The sequence below is a fragment of the Mugil cephalus genome, chromosome 2, assembly GCF_022458985.1.
Source record: "Mugil cephalus isolate CIBA_MC_2020 chromosome 2, CIBA_Mcephalus_1.1, whole genome shotgun sequence".
NCBI classification, from domain to species: domain Eukaryota; kingdom Metazoa; phylum Chordata; class Actinopteri; order Mugiliformes; family Mugilidae; genus Mugil; species Mugil cephalus.
The window spans coordinates 22,598,624-22,619,141 of record NC_061771.1 but is presented as its reverse complement, the minus strand read 5'-3'; the positions used below and the strand labels follow the sequence as shown (position 1 = coordinate 22,619,141).

The 20,518-nt window shown below is 43.9% G+C and overlaps 1 protein-coding gene across 20 annotated transcripts in view; it reads left to right on the top strand.

The window, feature by feature from the left end:
• ptprdb (protein tyrosine phosphatase receptor type Db) overlaps nucleotides 1-20,518 on the top strand; it is a 162,839-nt gene that overhangs the window by 29,667 nt on the left and 112,654 nt on the right. For all 20 annotated transcript variants that reach the window (XM_047577714.1, XM_047577704.1, XM_047577713.1 and 17 more), the window contains exons 4-5: nucleotides 15,206-15,281; nucleotides 16,561-16,605. The gene's annotated coding sequence lies outside the window, so the exon portion shown is untranslated. The remainder of the gene's footprint in view (nucleotides 1-15,205; nucleotides 15,282-16,560; nucleotides 16,606-20,518) is intronic.

Here is a 20,518-nt window from a genome sequence, read left to right as displayed (position 1 = left end):
ATCAGCATCTCCACGATTGGGGCCTTGTGTTTTTACTTATGTATATAAGACTTTTGCTTGATTCTGTACTTTTCTTCTGCCTCTTTTCACGTAAGAATGATAAAGGATGTGCTGTAAATCAAAATTAGTTGATAGAGCGCAAAGTGTAGCTGATTCACTCACCTGTTTAGACAGATGAATTCTTTAATTCCATAGTAGCACTATATGGGATCACATCATCCCATCACATCATGTTTTATTTTAAAAATATATTTTTATTGTATTTAAAAATTGTCACAATGAGACACTTGTCAAATACTTTATTGCATATTAAATTTTTTTTGTCAACGTAAGCAGGGGAGAGACGACCCAAATGCAGACACACAGTCCAGGGAGACTGGCTTTACTCAAAGTAAATTTAATGACAATTTACAAAAACAGGAAGGTGCTGCAGGGTGTCTGAAAACACAGATCCAAAAACGGGCGCAATCCAAAAAACCCAAAAGCCAAACCTGGGCTGTGAATTCACAGCACGGGGACAACAGCGCAGAAGCAAACCACGGATGACTTGACAGGGGAAACACGACAGATCTTGGCAAATAACAAAAGGAAAAGCGGGACTACATTTACAGATGGATTGACGAGACATGGGGGTAAAAAACTAATGACAACCGAGCACACAAGAGAAACCAATAAAACAATCAAACTAGTAAAGTGGGACAAGAGACACCGGGGAAGAAGCTTACGAAAGAAAAACAGGAAACACAAAGAAACCAGGCAGGATTACAAGAGAGCTACCAAAAATACAAGATCATGACATCTTGTTATGCGCCAGTGACAGCCATGACTGGAGGGATAATATTATGTATATATATATGTCTGTCTGTCTGTCTGTCTGCCTGCCTCGTTCTTGTGAAGGTGAAGTTAAAATACTTGCAAGTGTCATATTTCTGGAACACCTCTCCAGATTTTTATTTTTCTCCAAATTTGGCACAAACGTCCCAGGATGAACTGACTAGATTGTGGGGGTCAAAGGTCACCTCATGAAATACAGTTTTGGCCACAATTAAAAAGAATTCACAAGCTAAAAGAGTAAGATACTAATGAAAAGGTACAAGTTCATTGTCACTGTCCGTGACGCGTTAATTCTAGTTTTTCTCAGTGGTAGCCTACGTGCCAAACCTAAATCTTGACCTGTTTCTAGTTCACTTTCGGTCTCTTTTACCTCCGTTATGTCAAATTATTCACATTTTCTTTACTTTCACCCCTGTTTCTGCCTTTCTTCTCTCTCCTGGAAGACATGAAAGTCGGCAAAAACTGCATCCAGCTCTTCTCAAACACATGAATGCTGTAGGAGAACAGGATGTAAACTGTGTGGAAAGACTTCTAAGCCGTCTTAAATAATTAATAGTTGGAACAGCAACAAGTAAAAATAACTTTGGGCCCATCTACCGGCTCATTACCCACTCTTTACATTGTGCGTTTCATTTTTACAGTCGGGTTTTTCCCAGTCAGACTGTTACATGTCTTTCCACCAAGCTCAGCTTCACGGTCTGCTTCGTAAAAAGCACATTTGGCTTCAGTGGAGGTGCGTTTGTTTTAAGCTCCTGAGACCTTCTACAGCCGATCTCGTAACAAAAGTGGACAAAGCATAAAACCTCATCTTAATTTACAGGTGAAACTTGTTTATTTATGCTTATTAACTTTTCTAGTTTAATATCACAGGCAAATATCAACAAGCCATATCTTGGCTAATTACCAAGTACTCGAATGAGGACATTGGGACTTCATTATTTGCAATTCTGCTTTTGCACAGCAACGATCAGACATGAAAATTAATTTTTAGTTTTTATAGTTCTCAGGTCCCGCTAATCCCAAATAAAGAGAAATGGAGAAATTAAAAATGCAAACCAAACAGAAGCTCAGGTCTGTGTGAGTTGAAGGTCGCTCAGTGTGTGGTATGGTGGTAAATTGACTTCTTCTTCTCTTCACATATTGATATCCTTGAGAAGCCACATTGCATCCAACTATAGTTATTATGTGCACTCACATTTGACAGTTTTTAGTCCAACAGGAACTTTTACATACACTGATCAGGCATAACATTATGACCGAACAGAAGAAGTAAATAACATTGATCCATCTTGTGACAATTCAATGTTCTGCTGGGAAACTTTGGACCTGGCATTCATTCGTGTAGATGTCGCTTAGATATGTTGCATCCACCTAGACCAGACCAGACACCCCCATCCAAGTTACTGACCTGGCCCAAATCCCAAACTGATCAAGTATCTGTGGGATGATCCACAGAGGCCCCTCCCCTCAAAAGACCTAAAGAACATGACAAGAAGACCCATGTCCATTCTCTGATGTGTTACAACTGTTTTGGAGGCACAAGGGAGACCTAAACAATATTAGGCAAGTGGTCATAACGATATGCCTGATTGCAGTAATGTTTTAAAGTATCTTGATTACTGCACCAAACATACTGTAACTGTATAGCTAACAGTGTCGCTATCAGTAATTTCCTTATAGAGGAAAAGATGAAAAGGTAAAAAAAAATAAGAATAATAATTAGGCAACTGGTGAGTCTGCAGGTCAGCTGACGTTTTAAAGGGAGGCATTTGAATAATTCTGCTTGATTAAAAAGTACAGCGTCTCTGTCATGGCAGCGTGGCCGCTCAGGTGTTTGAAGTTGGTGTGTGACAGGTGAGTAAGCAAACACACAGGCTTGAATAAGCAGAATGGCCCCGGCATGAAATGGTTTATTTTTCATGCACAACAGCTCCAAACAACCTAAGTTGTGTAATGTGTTTTGTTTGTGGTAAAACTAATTTACAGCCTCGGCTTTAAAAGCTCCTCTCTGCAGGAGAAAGGTTAATTATCACATCCTGTTACACATAGACAGGACACCTCCTCCTGTCAGGCACGCACATACACTCTGAAACACACACACAAACAAGCAGACCATCAAACAAATCTGTGTGTGTGCGTGTGTGTGTGTGTGTGTGTGTGTGTGTGTGTGTGTGTGTGTGTGTGTGTGTGTGTGTGTAACTGTCACAGAATGGTGCGTCTGGTTGTCCTCATTTCCCTCTTCGCTGGGTTGAGGCCTTCCTCCTCCTCTTTCCTCCTCCTCCACCTACCGCACTTTCTTGCTATATGACAGGACAGATGCCACAAATTTCATGTTGTTCATCCGGAAGAAACCGAGAAAGTCCTTCCCTCACTTTGACACGATGCAGGGGCTGGACAGGTTTATCGCGTCTCCTGAAAAATGGGGCGCGCGTCAAAAAAGGGAAATCACAGATGGGTGGACGGAGGTGTTCAGCGGGTGCGAGGCGGCGGACCACGGAAAATGATTGCTGTTGTGTTCCCTGGAAGCTGCCAAACAATTTAGAACAAAAGAGAATTAAAGTGACAGCTCGAAAGGAGCCGCGGCAAAGTGGCGGCACTTACTTCTTCTAAAAATGGACACTTTGAATCGCGCACCCTTTTACAGTAACTCTTTTTTACAGTAGTCTTTATCTTTCTGCTCTTCTTCTTCTCCTCATCTTTTTTCCGCAGCCTCCTTTATTTGCAAGCTCCCACCCCGCATTTGCGTCGTCTTCCAGCCACCTCCTCGTTTCTCTGCCCGCCCCCCTTTATTTTATTTATTTATTTATTTATTTATTTCATAGCCAGTCTAGACAGCGTCAGTAGCAGGTGCTGAGGCTGGGAGAGGTGGATAAAGTAGGGTGAGAAAGAGGGAGGGAGGCACGGAGGGAGGAAGGGAGGAAAGGAGCCAAGGGGATAAGGAAGACTGAACGAGAACAGAGCGAGATTAATAGATCAAGCGGAGAAGGCGTATGATGAAAGTTTAGAAGAGTATGGAAAAGGGAGAAAAAGGAGAAGAAGAGGGATGGGTCAGGTTGAGGTAGGATTGGAGACGGGGGTAGGGGGGGGATCTAAGTAAATCAGGTGGGTGCTATGCGGAGGAAAGGAAAGAGGTGCGGAAGAAGCTATTTTAATGCAGGGTAGAAATCAGGTGCTCGAGCCGGGGAGAGAAGGAAGTGCCAAAGGAGGGAGGGAGGAAGGAGGGGTGACGGGAGGTGTGGTGTGAAGGAGAGAATGAGGTAAAGAGGAAATGATTAAGAAAGGAGGTGTGGTAAAGAGGAAGAGAGGAGAAAAGGGAGAACAAATAATCGGAACGAAATGGTCGAGGCTAAGGGAGCAAGAGGGTGGATGGATGGATGGATGGATGGATGGATGGATGGATGGATGGATGGATGGATGGGTGGATGGGTGGATGTGTAGGGGAGCGGACAGGAACAGTGTTGTGCTTTTACGGGAGGACACCGACTGCAAGGAAGTGAGGTGGCTAATAAGGCCATAGCTCATTCCTGTATGTGTGTCTCTGTGTGTGTGTATCTGTGAGTCTCTCAGCCGGTGTATGTGCGCACAAGTTGCGTGTCAGCATGGGCTTGGGTAGCAGAGAGGGAGCACCCTCTATCCTATTAGTGACTACCTCTCACTGGATGACTTATATGCGCCTCGTTTTTCACCAACTGGATGACAGCAGATGCTCGGAAGAGAAACAAACATGTGCGCACATGCACACATGATGCACAGTTCTGCGGCTACAGGAGCAATGACAGGTGAAATCTGCTCCTTCTTCTGCGAAGATGATGATGCAAAGGAGGTGAACCGCGAGGGTTTGGGATAAACGTTGAAACGGTTTCAGAGACGTTTTACGAGCAGGAGCGAATTAAAACATCGGGGGGGAAGTTGCTTAATTACTTGTTACGTAACTCATCGAGGAGTAATTACATTATTTTACTAATTAGTTTCAGTAATTAACCACAAAAGCGATGCCGTTCATTACTCAGCGTTCGTCAGTGGTGTCAGTTTAAAATCTCAATATGTTCTGTAGTTGATATAAAACAAGATATTGTGATTGAAATGGTGGCGTACATTTTTGAGCTTCATGTTAGCCTGCTTCTTCAAGCGCGTCCACGTGATTGTTGAATGTGGCTAACGTTTGCAAGTTAGCTACGAACAGGAAGCATGCACACTGCTGGGATAATACGTTCCAATTGTAGTCAGAAGAAGGAATTTACGAGTTGTGAGTTGGAATTTTCTACTCACAATGTCGTGGAGTCTTCACCACCGCTGAGATGAGTTACCAAGATGGCCGCCCAGTGTGTAAACAGTAATTAGAAGCTCCTGTAATATTCCATTTATTAGCACTTCTGATTAGTTTTTGTTGCAGTAAATTGGTCGTACAGACAGTATTTTTTCACACACATATGTTGTAATACTGTGAAGCCCATGTCGCGCTAACAAAGGCTAAAAACAATAGCATGGTAAAACCAAAACAGATTGATAGTGTATTTCTTCTACATTTACATTAAACAGTTAAAACTTTTAAGTTCAAGTTATCTGTTTGATTTACAGTTTTTCATCTCATCTCATCTTCTACCTCCGCTGGAGTCTATCCCAGCTGTCATTGGGTGAGAGGCGGGGTACACCCTGGACAGGTCGCCAGTCTACCATGGGGCTAACACAGAGGAAAACAACCATTCGCACTCACACTCACACCTAGGGTTAATTTAAAGGGTCACCAATTAGCCTAACAAACATGTCTTTGGAGGTGGGAGGAAACCAAGTTAGATTCTGTAACTGGAACGCCGATAACTCGGGTGTGACGTCATTCCCAGGGCCGAGGTAACGCAACGTTACTGCCCTGCCGCCTCCAGTTAGCTAACACATATTGGAGCCTGCCGCAGAGAGACAAAAATTACACTCTAAATAAACCGAGATGTCATATTTGAGCTTGCATCTTTTGATCTAGCTTCTGTAACTTTCCTTTCTTTCACTAACGTTACTGAAAAGCGAATACAGTAATTCTCAGATTTACTTGAAAGATGAATTGAAAACATGAATCAAAGCAGAAAAGTCCATAAAGTGCATTTCCCTATGAAATGTAGGCTGTGATTGCTGTAGGTTAGTTACAGAATTTCAAAATCAGTCCCTTCTGCTACTAATTACTGAAGAAAAAAAAAATACTTTGCAATTTAATGTTATCATGAATATTTATTAAAAGAAAAGGAAGAAATTGGTGTCATGAGGAAACTTCAACTAGAACCCAACTGTTTTTCATCTGTCTTTCAAGTTAAGGGGCATAAATATCTTATTCTCCCTGCTACCTTGTTACCTGCTTGTATGTGAACAAGGAAATGTAATTATGAGTTGATTATGAATCCTTTGCAAACTGTGTATAGAACAAGTAGAAATGAAATGAAAACAGTTGAGCTATCCATCTCAGCTCGCTCAGGTTGTCCAAGGCCCCTGAAGACCTCAGCTTGTTCAGAGTATGGAAACAGATCATCTTCTGTTCAGCTAGCAACCTTGTGCACTTAAAGTGGGTGTCTGAGTACTGTATAATCAGTCGCCCCGGGGAGTTTTGTAATTGCGAGATATTTAACAAAATCCTCTTCTATCTTGCAAGGATTTGCAATTTGGACCAGTCGCCGCTCTTTTACTTCACAAAACCTCCCGACTCCTTTTATCATGTCTAAATTCTTTGCAGAGAAAAGCCACCACGTAAATCGATTAAGTTTAAACCCAGGAGAGGATTGATACTTTGCCACACACGTGTGGTGCATAAACACACACCCGCGCGCGCAGTTAAAACACCTTTCCAATCCCGTCTTGTCCTTTAAAGTGAAAGTTCATTTGTGTTATTGCCATTTTCATGATGACATTTTCTCCCGAGAATGAAAGCTGACCCCATCAGACTCCCCTCCCACCACAATTCAAGCAAAACCCAAAGACTAATGGTCTTGAGATAGGGGATATCATAATCTATCCAAATAATTTCAGTCATTTTAATTAGATTTATGCATATTCTTCTGTGAAGAATTTGGGGCATCTGTATCAGGGAGAGGGGGGGAGTTGAAGAGAAAATGGGTCACTTTCTCAGTGTGACAGAGAGGCTTCATTAGGAAACCAGTTTGCAGTCATTCTGTGGCCATTCCGATTCTGCCCCAGCGCTGCCATTCAGCCCTCGTGCCCAATCAAATATATACGGCTAACATTTGTGACCTCGCCAGAAGAAAGAAATAACCAGGTGTCGGGTCATGCAAGTCGCTGCCTCCACCGCACCGGTGACATTCTGACACCTTTCCCTATTTATTCTCCCTAAATTAACACTCTGTCTCGCTTGCATGAGAAGGAGAAATGTCAGGTGTTTCTTATCCAGAACTTTGCAGGTTCTTAGTGACAAAAGCCGCTCCCGCTGTCTTTGTCTCTCTGTGGCAGAATTAGGATGTTAGCGGCAAGGCAGCTTCATGTGAGATGTGCCAGAGAATTAGATGCACTGTGTAATTTAGCCTCTCAGAGACGATAGCAGAGTAGATGGAAGCCGACAATGCTCCGTCAGAGTTTCTCTGCTTTAGAATTTCTTCCTCTTCCTTATATCTTATTTGCCCTTTCTCCTTCGCTATAATTCTCCGCATACGCCTCTCTCTTCTTCGCTCTCTATCACCCGTTCATTTTTCCCCACCTCCCCTCTGCGTTGCCGACACTTTCTTTCGCTTGTTTCGCTCCCTCAGTCGTTCGCTCCCGTGGCCCCGAGCACAGCAGACTCTAATATGTCTTTAAAAGTAGGACACCACTGAGTAATTTGTTGCACTTTCCAAATGATAATTCAGAATTGGCGCCGTGCATCCGTGAGCCACGGGGGCCACCCTGAGCACACAACGTCGGGCGCCGCCGGGTCGAACAGTCATTGTGATTCTTCTTGCCATTGTGGCGTTAAACACAATCTGAAAATATAGGATTATTTCACAAAGGCGTGACACCGTTCCGCGGCAGGGGCGTTTCTAGCCTCCTTTTTGTGTGAGCTGCGTCAATTTACTGGCATTACAGCGAATTTGCTGCGTCGTAGATTGCTTACAGTCGTCCTCTGCTGCAGTCGTTATTTCTACCGATAAGCATGAACATCCTTACCAGCTTACTTCATCTCTAGCCATTTTTTTTTTTTTGCAGTAATGCTGTGAGGTAAGCACGGGCACCTTGAAGTCGTTCGGCCTTTCAAGAGAGACTGAACACATTATTACCTCAGTATCAAGTTGCGTATTTAATCATCGTCTAAGTTACACTGGCCCAAGGATTTTAGCTTATTTTAAGTGGTTTTGGAGCCGGTTTGTGGTTATCATCACGGTTATTTTGCTTTGTCTGCGTGTGCTTTTAGCTGAGAAAGTAGGGGTGTAGAGTTTGAATGAACTAGTTAGTAACGAAGACAGTAGTTGGGCGAGTTGCGTCATTCTGTCTCTGGTTATCCAGCCTTACAGAAGTGTGAAAACGGAGGCTTCCTGCCTGTATGACATGAGATTGCACTTAAACCTGCATTAATGGATTTTTTTTATGGAGTGGTACAACAAGCTGTTAAAACAAGACTTGCATATTATCACCTGACACGTGAACACGCTAGCCGACACTTGCATCTTTTCAACAGCAGCACGGAAGGGGGAGATTCTCTGATTGATGTAAATCCGGTCCAAATTTGTTTTTGTTCTTTACTGTCTAACTGAAGGGAAATAATCAGAGAATTAAACAGCTAAAAATCCCACTGCGTTACCCCCGTTCTTCTGTGGATTCGATGCATTTTTGAAGGGTCGAGGCTTACCCCGTGTCTATCAGTCAGACCCGAGTACAAATCTTGTTCTTCTTGCCGTTGTTTCACTTCTCCGGGTCTCATTTCTTAATTGCTTCTCTTTCCCAATCTCTTGTGTTTGTTGTCAGTTCTTTCGGATTGGCTCTGATTATCCTCGGGTCTAGTCAGGTCTGACTGTGCTCAGCTCTCCCGGGATCAGCTCTTTTCTGAAACCTAGCTGGAAAACCTAGATTCTGCCATTCATTTGTGAGAAATTAATGTACGGTTTGGTTTCCAGAAATGTTAAAAACTGGAAATGAGGTTAAGTAACGTCCACAGAGGAGGTGTAAATAGAAGATATTTTACCAAGTTGCAGTTGAAATGTGCAGGGAATGTTCATAAGTGTTCAGTGTATGTGGAACTAACCAGAATCTGACCTCAGAAAGTCAGTAGTCAAGGATATTCTGTGAGTGATTCTGTGAAAGCCTTTTTGTGTAGTTCCTTAATTAGTTTCTGCAATAATATGTCCACTGGAAATATGTCTTTAGATCACATTCCTCTTGCAATTAGTGAAATATTCAAGTAAAATATATGCATGTCGTTTGCAGAGGGTAACAGATACTCTGTACACTGATCAGCCAGAACATTATGATCACTGAGAGGAGAAGCAGATAACATCGACATCTCATGACAGTATAATGTTGTGCTGTGTAACGTTTGGACCTAGTTTTCATATGGATGTTACCACACCAGCCATCCCCAGTAGGAGGCAGTCTGACACAGATACACACAAATGATTTAGGAACAAGTGAAAGAAAGTGAAAAAGCGTTGACCTGAGGCCTGCATCATGAAGCGAGCTCAACTTACCCGGGGTTACCCCCAACCTATACAGCTCAACCTATCCAAAACGATGACAATCTGGATAACTCAACTCGGTAACTCAGTCCAGGTTTGTCTTGTTGTGAATCGGTAAACGTGTTCGTATAAGGGCGGCTTCCAAGGCAGCAGACCAGTCACAGTCAGGAGCACAAAAAGGAGCAAAGACTGATGTCCTCAAATATGAAGAAGAAAAAGTCAATCTCACTGAAAAGTTAAACACCGCGGCTGCATCAAAGAGACCCCAAATGGCATGGCAAAGGATTGCATAAACGCGTAAATTACACATCAGTGTCTCAATTAGTTTACATTTAACGCAGCCATGAATCCAAATCACTGTGCTGCATAGATGAATAACGTGTATGACAATTAGTCTCATTCCCCCCAGATGTTACCCCTCTGGAGTAAAAAGAATGTGGGAACAGATAAAAACCAAGCACTAAAACATAATTTCATGTGGGGAGTTGGACTTCTTCATTCCATAATGTTACATGGGCTACAATAAAGATGGAAGCTGATGTCACAATTACATCATATCAATACATCAAGTTGTTAGCCTGAATGAAATTATCCTGATTCTGAGCTGTGTTCGAGCTTAGTGGGGACAAATGGCTAAAATATCCTCTTCTTTGTGTGGTTTTCTCCTGGAAGATGCGTTCTTCTTCTCGAATTGGGCTCCAATCTCAATCAGGTCTTCAATGAAAGGGCACGTCCTTCTTTCCTGAACAGCTGATTGACTTTTATCTGATTCAGATCAATCCTGAAAGTTACCCTGACTTGAAGCAGGTTAGCCGTTCAGAGCAAGTTACCATGGTAACATACCTCAATAAGAATGAATCCAGCTTCGTGATACCGGAAACCCAGGGTTAATCCTGAAGTTACCTCGCTAAGTCCGTAAACCTGCTTTGTGATACGGGCCTCTGGCCTCCAGAATTCGCTAGTTCCCAAACTGATCAAGTATCTGTGGGATGAGCTAGTACAAGCCTGACCCACAGAGACCCTTCCCCTTGACCCACAGGACCCAAAAGCCCTCACTAACAGTCTATGATGAGTCGCAACTGTTTTGGAGGCACAAGGGAGACCTACACAATATCAGGAAGGTTTTAATGTTGTGGCTGATCCCTGTGTAGCTCACAGTGCAGTTAAATATTGCATACAAGTCCAGCATAATATGTACTGTAGGTAAAAGTTGACTGAAACAGAATTAGAATCAGATGACAGATTCCTTAAAAAAGTTGGTAATCTTGCATCAGCAAACTCTCTGACAGAAAAGGCAGAAATCTTGCAGCTGACAGGTGTTCCCAAATCTGCTGGTCAAGCAGGGTTGAGGATTGGAAAAGCAGCGGCCATACACAGCAGATGGGGGAGAAAAAAAAAAAGAAGAAAAAAAACAGACCTCACTTTCCTTCCTTCAAAAGTGAAAGATGTCCAGCAGCCCCATAATCAGCTTAGAAGTGGTAGAAGCCCATGGGACCCCGGGTATACCCATCTAGAAGGCCAGAAGTGGCCTTTATGGGAACTCATAAAGCAATTCTTCATACGTGGAAACAAAGCCAGACCCCTTCACCTGCACATGAAAACACAACACGAGACCTGGGGTGCAACAGTTGTTTGGTAAAGTGTAACTGTGAAACATGGAGGTCCTTTGCTGGTTTGAAGCAACAGTTTTGCAAATAGATTTGGGGGTTTTGCTCAGAATTAGTGGTCTCGTATCGTGACAAGTACAGGCAGATTTTTATCCACTGTGCAGCACCTTCTGGGAGACAACTGATCTGTCTCAAATTAGTTTAGCACGCGAAAGAACGCTAAGTGATAACATTTAATTGCACAAAAATGTTCTGGATTTTGCCCTTTTATATGGTTTATCGTATCGAAACACCGATGCTCCCGTTTCCATGCAGGTATGCATCCTCTGATTGAGGTGAAACAGAAGACTTCTTTAATCAAGCAAACACAGCTTCCCTCTTTCAGCCACCCTCCGGGACAGGTTGGCGATATTTCCATATTCTAATGAGAAATGTTGGCTTTTATTTCAGGCATAGATCTCTGGCCGAGCCTTGCAAATTGTCAGGTGGTTAGTTTGTGTACAATGCGAGCAAAAAAAAGAGACCATGTGTCTCAAACTGCGGTAAAAGCCCATATATCAATGCACCTTATGCGTACAGTAAGTCCAAAGAATAAACTGGAAAATGCTGCATTGCTACTGAAAACGCACTGATTTCGCCGTTTAAAATCGAGAGCTTTTCATATTTGTGATCACGATGGAACATTAGCGCGCATGTAAACACACTGAGCGTGTCAGTCTGGGGCTACATAAAGAGGTGGATGCCACTGTGACTATCTAAATCCTCAGAAGGACCGTGCCAACTTCTCCGGGATGCTTGCAACAACCCGTCTGCCAAGTACCTTGAAAAACTGCGCCAGAGAGTGCACCTGAGAGATTTGGTACCATTTTAAAAGGGAAATGGTGGTTACATAAAATATTGATTTCTCTTTGATTTTTTTTCTTTTCCATTTTTTTAATGTTTTCAGCACTTCAGCTGATTAATAAAACTCCGTTGTTTCTAGGAGCAGCTTCGACTCGCAGCAACTTTAGTAAGTTGCGCATATTTCTCTCATAGTGTTGAAGATAAATGCCAATAGAGAGAACACCTAAACTCCCAAGACGTTCAGTTGCATTTGTTATGTTAAACCGAGACATGAAGGAGTCCTCCCGAGTCCACACTTCAGAACTGAACTTGTCCAAACTACTAAGTGGTCTGAACTTCCCGTACGTGGTTTCTGTATTTTTCTGGTTCAGTCCAGATCCGAATTTCCAGCGCTCGTCTTCCTGTTATCTTGCCGCCTCATCAAGGTTGTTGGGGTAAGTGGAGGAACACATGGATGATAACAGTGGCTGGATAATGCTCTTATTATTACCGTGGGCCTTTTACCAGCGCTAAGAGGGCTGAGGAACAGCGGGTCACTTTCGAGGGCTCAGTTGAATTATTCAGGCATCCGTGAATGCAGCGTGTATCTTCTCAAAAATACGCAATCATCTTCGTGGGGGCAGATTAGATGCACTTTGCGTAAACCCTTAAATGTTAAGTGCTCATGCGCGCACACACGCACACACACACACACAAGTTGTAAACAAGTTCAAGTTGTTTACGCAGAACTGTGTCATGCTGCTCAGAGAGTCCCTGTAGCCAACTTGACCTGCAACAACCTCCTCAACATTCTGGGCAAATGTTCATCTGCATACGCACCTCAAAAGAGTAAACATGTTTACAGATTTAAATTTGCTGCCGAAATATATATGTTCTGTAGAAAAAAAAATAAATAAAAATTGGCACTAGTGGTGAGAATATTACCTTGTACTACTTTCCACATTTGACTGCCACCGTAAAAAAAAAGGTTAAAAAATAAAAAAATAAAAAGTTTGTGGGTAATCATGTCAGTGTTATGCACGGCGGCGGAACACTGCACACACTGTGACGCTACATTTTAAACAGGCTTAAGGGACGGACATCTGATGCCCACTCCGCTGCCCCGCTCGCCCACTTGCCTTGATGTTGAGTCCAGTTGACAGAAACCTAAGAAGAGGGTTTCACACATGCTGAGTGAAGCCAAACCAAGTTCCTCCTCTCAGCTGCCCTGGTTAAGGTTAGACATCAAAAAATTATCTGGGCCATTGCTGTGCATGCCGGTGCAGAAATAGTTCGGTTCATGGTGTGAAAAGGGTATGCGGAAGCACTCCAGTGACCTAAATAGTATCCTCGCTTGCCCTGAATCATTTCCACCCTACCGGCGGAAACCTTTTAGGTGACGTCCAGACGCGGCGTACGGGTACGAACTCCCTTCACGTTGCCGTCAACATTTCCGCTGAACAGCCACTTCAGCTATTACCATAGAAAGACTTCAAAGGCTCCTCTGAAGGGTTCCCATGGGAGTCCTCACAGAGATCCAAAGCGGCGAAAAAGGGTTTGCAGACAGACATTCGCAGTGGGTGCCACTTTAACACATTAAAATCTCAGAGGAATCGACAGTAATACCATGTCCACCAGCGCAGGATGAACATAACCTGTCCCAGCTTATTGTGCGAGAGCTGGAAGCCGAAATTGCTTGAGCCTTCCAAATGATCTAGTTTCCAGACTCCCGCTCTCCTGCACAAAAGCTGCCGGGGCTTTAATTACTTCTGCTGGGCCAGCACAGGTGAAGCACATTCTCACTAACAAGGTGGTTTCCAACCAGGGAGCACTGAAACCCAACAGGAAAACAACATGATGGAGAGGAAAGCTGGTGCTCGCAATAGAGGGTAACCAGTGCTTATAATAATCCTCCACCCAGCTGATTTCACCAGCCATTGTCAGATCGTTACAGAAGAAACATGGTGCAAGCGGAGAGGAATCGAGGGAGGGATGTGTCCCGGACTGAAAATAAAGTGTGAACTAGTTTTCACACGCAATGCACATCCATTTGCCACAGTGCACACGTATGCAAGCTGGGGCAGCGCGGAAATCTATCACATGTTAAACAGATCAGCAGAGCTGAGCAGCGACGCGGATACCTCCTATGACTTTTGATTACATCAGGCAAGATGTTGCCACTGTGACCTGAAAGCAAGCGGTGCTAACGAGTCGTGGAAGGCAGCAGCAAGTGATATGTCCTAGTTTTCGTTTGCAATTAAATCACTCCTGATCTTTACACCATCGGATCCCTCTGCTAATGTATGCTGCCATCATCGTCTCTGTCCCTGTTTAGTAAGTCGGTCAGCGGCACAAACGCAGGAGTGAGGCAGCAGCACAGACTAGTGGCTGCTCCTGGTCATGACACCTCCTGCCATGACAAATTCAGTCCGAGCATCTTCAGTGATCTTAACGGTAAAGAAGAAACATCTCACATTATTGTGGCAAACCACGTCATGGATTAACAACGAGAATTCAAATACTCTATAACTGTTTTGTTTTTTCACATTTAATACAAAAAAATTAAACTTCTCTCAGCGGTGGGTTCACAGCAGTACTTCAGACGGTTTGTGGTTGAAAGAGGTTCAACCAAAGACAGATTTTAAAGTGAAAACAACCATGGAAGTATCCACAATCTTTTGAAACCCGTCCTTATTTCACTACTTTGTTACATTGCGATACACTCCAGAGACGGTGGAAGAATTCAGGGAAATGCAGAAAAGCAACAACCGAATATATGTGCGCATTTGTGTGTGTGTGTGTGTGTGTCACCGTGTTCACATCTCACAGCCCTCTCTGCTAGCGTTCACGCACGTGTCCCGATGCAACCCCTTTCATCTGTCAGAGTGTGCACCATACTGAGGGGCCGTGTGCCTTTTCCCCGCTCCCCCTCTTCTACTCGCAGCCCATACAGCCCCAGCTTGTAAGTAGTAAGTAGTCGGCATGGAGGCTTTAAAAGCCTTAAAAGCTCCCGATGCAGGAGTTGAGCCAAGGCTGTCCATTTGACCCAAACTGCTTCTGGAACAACTCAGCTGCGGTTGTTGAACTCGGGTGCTCACGGTGGAAGCTTCAATGACATAAACACAGGCAACCCCAATGCAAAGGCGAGACGCAAACACGGGGAACTTAGTTGAAAGCCACGGCTGGCTTTAAGAGCACTGACTTCTAAAAGGCTAAGACTCTGTTCCTAATCCCTTTCCTACTTTTTTTTTTGCTCTTCCCTTCCCCGCCCCATCTCTTTCTTTCTATATCTGTTGTCTCTTGCAGGAGAATTCTGTGGAGATTTCCTACTCTTTCATTCCTCAAGGATGAAGCAGCACCGTGGACCTGTGTACTGAAACAAGTAAGCGCCGATCGTCATGGTGACCTTCAAACAGACACATGCACACACACACACACACACACACACCTTTCTTTGCTCCTTACAGTCAAAGCAGGTTTGATCCCGGTCAGATTTGTGTGTGATTTATGTTGCTAAAGAAGGTGCGCTGAGAAAAAGATGCAGTGAGGGAGTACAAAAAGAAGGCAATGGGACCTTTGTTCTGAGAAAGAGAGCGAAAAAGACATAGAGGAGAGGCGTCTTCAGGGAGCAGAAACGGCGAGTGAAGACCGTGTCGACAGGATGAAAGTTTAACCAAGCATCAGGTCCCCGCAGGAGTGGCGAATCTGCTGCCGTCGCAGCGGACGGACGGAAGGGAAGACACGCGAAGAGACAGACCCGCAGACAGGACAGGACAGGACAGAGCGACGATCCCCAGCTGTTTTTAAAACGCTGCCTCTGATACATTATTGAAAATGCAGCCCTTCAACGCATCGCTGAGCATTCCTCTCCTGTTAGCGCTCAAGTTTGCATAGCGTCACCGTTCTAAATATAAAGCATTCGCTCACCCCCTCTCAGTTTGTTAAAAGATGCAGAGGCTGCACGTAGGCTGTGTGCGTTGCGTTGTTGAGTGCCACTTTCCTTTTCTGGGCCTGGCTGGAGTTTGAGTTTTGTTTGTGTGTGACTCATTTTTCTGTAGCAAGCCTCTGCAAACTTGGAAAAAAAACAAAAAAAAATAACTAAAATAGACTTCATTGAACACTTTAAAAGTATAGTTAGATGATGCAGAGAGTATACGAAACGAGCCAAAGGCTTCACTGGGAGTTGTACGTCCTGTACACTGCAGGTGTAATGGACAGGCGTTGATTTTGAATGAGGCTGCATATGAACAGTGCAGCAGTAGCGTAATTTGCACAACTGCTCTGCTCCTCATGTTTCGTAGCTCCTGTTTCCTCATTTTAGATTCAGGTGGATGTTCTGAGGTCAGAGTCCTGAGACTGTGTGTGTGTATGTGTGTGTGTGTGTGTGTGCGTGGAGTACCAGGTCTAATCTACAGGTGGCAGCAGAGCAGCGTACCCAGAAGCAGTGTTTCCTCTCGAGACTCGATGCCATTCCACCAGCAATATATCTCTCTGTCTCATCATTTCTGGGTTTTCAGGCAAACCCTAATTACAGTCCAAGAAAAAAGCCGCTGTTGTTTTTTGTTTTTTTTTCTTTCTTTTTCTTTTTTTGTAGGAGAGAGAAAGGTCAAGTGCACAGACAAGTCAAACTCAAATAAAAATAAAATCTTATTGTCTTTCAGCTCCCGCGTTTACACTTTGTGTTCCAGAATGAACCATGAACAAAGGTAAGAAGACTCTATTATCTTAGTGTTTCTGTGGCATGCACCTGTGAGCTGCGTTAGTGTGTCCGGATTTATGCGTGTTTGCGGTGTGTGTGTGTGTGTGTGTGTGTGTGTGTGTGTGTTTTTTTGGCACATGACAAGATTAGTCCTCTGGTTGGTTGTAGCTCTGTATGAGGTTGCTATAGTGACTGTGGGTTGAGTGCTGGGGAGGCCAGAGTGGAATATGAGGGTGCAGAGGATGAGAAGAGGGGGTGGAATAGGAAATGAAGTGCCTGGTGCCCCCGGCCTGTGCGCGTGTTTGTGTGTGTGAGTGCGTGCCCGTGAACGGTTTTGTGTGTGACAGTGGGTGTGTTTGTCTGATGTTTAGGTCTGTTTGTTTGTGTATCTGTACGAAGAGTGCAGCATTGAAGAGACACTCGTCTGTGTAATTGGGAATTTGACCAAGATAACTCACTCCACACACACACTCAATCATCTGCACACACGCACACGCACACACACACACACACACATGATCTGCCTGCGTAGGAGCATCAGAGACAGGGATCCTGTGATGACTGGAGTGTGGGCTGAGGGTAGCTCTTTGCACCTATCACTCAAGCTGCTGCGTCAATGGAGCTGTTGTGGAAACAGGTACCAGTTAAAGAAAACAACTCTGTCTGCGCAGACACTGTTAACCACTGCAGTCTGGAGCAGCATGAAGTACAAGACTCAGTGTTGATGGTGCTAAATATCTCTTTAGCGTATTCTAAGAAAGGGCTCATCAACCAGAGGGCCTTGCAATGGAATTCTCTACAGACAAACATGTTAATATAATGACATATTTTAATGTCACCCCTGTAATATACATTTGTGGGCACTAGCATTTAGTCCTCCTCATAATAGGAACAGGGGCCGGGGTCATGAGCATGCTCCTTCTTCTGCAGATCCTAGATCCCCAAGAAAGAGACCTCCTCTACAGCTTCTCCGTGATCCATTCGCTGGCAACCAGATCACACGGTGGTGATGCTGAAGTTGATGTTGGAGAATGTCACAAGACGCCCTCATAGGGCTCCACTCCTGCGTCTTGTGTCTAGTTTAATCGATGTTTTAGTTACCAGATGCAGCTGACTGTCTGTGAGAGTTGTGGAATCACATGACAGTCTGTTACCAGGCCATGGGCTGAGCTGTGCACATCCGGCTGGAACAAGTTGGTTGGATCAGTCAGTGTCGTGGAAAGAACTGTTGGAAGATATAGGTGTGTTTTAGGTGTGGGAAAGGTCACTCCCTAAATCCTTCATTGAGTCGTTTTTTCTTATTAAGTCAGTAGCAGGGTTTACATGGAGCCAAATATTCTGAATACAATGGGTTTAAATGCCCAAACCGAATAAAAATGCTCCATGTTTCACGGGGGTAGAACACTCCTTTTCCCGAACCGATCGAAAGTCGTGTGAATCAGAACGAAGTCACACTCCGTTCTGTCTGAGCATGCTCAGTTTTGACGTAAATGCACAGTGACGTTCGAGTGACGTTTCCTCAACGGGTCTGCGGCTCCGTGGAGAGTTTGTTTTTAATAACAACTCTGAAAGAAGTAGACATTATCGCACACTTAGACAGCAGAAAAAAAAGAAGAAATATTGAACTGTTTAAAAAGGTCCAACAACAATGAATCGAAACCACGATAGACAGAATGGTGGAACAAATTCGGAACTGCTGGAAGACCGGCTACTATGAGGCTAAACAACACAATAGTGGATAAAAAAATGGATATGACCTCACAAACTTTCTGAATCAAGCTGTCGCTTTAATAATAGTGTGAAACAATAGCAACTACTGCTGATTAGATGTCTGCGCATGTCTGTAACACAGCCGTTCCAATTAAAAGTGGTGGTACATGTAAACATCAGATCGGAATAGATCACCTCACATGTAAACAGTTGACCTGAAACCTTCAATGGGAACGATTTCAGTCAGAATGAGAAAAAAGTTTCCATGTAGCCATGTGTGCTAGAGAAAATTATCTACCAACATGGTAACTACACTAATCAGGTATATATACCCGTGTTCCTTTGGCCTCTGTGGATCATCCCACAGATACTTGATTTGTTTGGGACCTAGTGAATTTGGAGGCCAAGTCAACACCTTCTGCTTTTCACATTTTTTGTGCTGTTCCTAAACTGTTTTTGTGTGTGTGTGTGTGTGCCTGCGTCAGGCTGCATCCTGCTGGGGACGGCTGCTGTCATGAGGGAGTGTCTTTGCTATTGGGTGGGGGTGCCTGGTCTGGTCTAGGCGGGTGCTACATGTCTAAGTAACATCCACATGAATGCCAGGTCCAAAAGTTTCCCAGCAGAACACTGAATTGTCACAAGATGGTCAACGTTATTTACTTCACCTGTCAGTGGTTTTAATGTTTTGGCTGATCGGTCATATATCGGTCTACATCATATATCTCACCACTGGTTGAAGTTAACTAGGCTCGTCTTAACCTGTCACTGTAGAATGACATCATGATCGCCGTGTACGTTTTGCTGTGCTGTTTCTATGTTTGTGGTATTTGTGGTATTTTCTACGACAGACAGCCTGTAGGCTACGTAGAAGTTTATTTCTATGTTTATACAAGTGTCACAGGTATTTTTAAGCTCAGTCTATTGTGTGCTTCTGGTTGGTTTATTATCATGTGCCTTTTATCCAGAAGACTTAAGCCGCACGTGTTAAATATTAATGCACATTTCTGAAACTGAGAGACAAGATTAAAGGGAGAAATGTGTGACAGGGTGTATAAAAGTTTCAGCGTTTTAATCACTGAGGTGAAAAACAACCCGTCGGAATTCCGAATTAGTTGATGTCTTTCCAGGGGGCCCCCCTTTAGCGAACTAATCTCATTTTACGTAACAAATTAAAGCAACCCTTGGGCGCTGCTGCGAATACACGGCAAGCCATTGTCGTGCTTGTCTCCTGCATCTCAGAGTGTGCAGCCTGCTGTGTATAATATTCATTGTGAAAGATATAACATGATGTGCCACAAAGGCCAGGCTTCACACAGGGATTACACCTAGATGATTCTTCAATAGAGAATTTAGTCTCGGGTAGCCGGGTTTAATCCTCGGCTGTGGAAGCAGACCGCAGCGCTGTGGAGCCGTGGCCAGATATGACAAAGAACAGAGAGCAGCCAGATTAGTTCATACTCGCAAGAGAGCTGAGCTTGAAGCTGCCTGACAGAGCGTCTCTTGACAGTTCCTCCCAAATCTCTCTACTCGCTCTAATTCAGTCGGAGGGAAACATTGTTCTTCCCTCTGTCTTTTTGACTCTGCCTCTTTCTGTCTTTCTTTCTGTCCTCGTCTCGCCGTGTGAGGTGAGAGGAAGACACACACACACAGTTAAGTGTGTGTGTATATATATATATATATGTGTGTGTGTGTGTGTGTGTGTGTGTGTGTTTTATCCCTTCGTTGGCCTGTAGCTTTCTGGGTCAGCCTTGTTCCCACTTTCTCAGATGCGGTAATTACCCTCACGTGAGTCACAGCTCATAATTATCGTCCAACCGGCTGCAAATCTTGTGCACGCTCATACATGTGACGCGCATGCACACACATATCAGTCATTAGTGGAGAGCCCAACATGCAGTACGGTACTAATGGGATTATCATTGCTGAGGGGTCCACTCATCAACCTCTTTCTTTCTTTCTTTGTAGCTGAGAAGTTGTTGGCTTGCATGCAGCTCTTCATCTAACAGATGACTGTAGCTCCTTCTTCTTCTATCATTACCCCCCTGTTTTTTTTTTTTGTTTTTTTTTTTTTAAAAATGCGCCTGAAAGAGTGGCTGCATGTCGCCAGTAGCTCTGTGAAGAATAACCTTTTTGGCTTATTCTTAGTGTGTTAATGGTTGTTTTTTGTTTGACTTGTTGTTGTTTTTCTGTCCCTTGAACCAATCAAAATG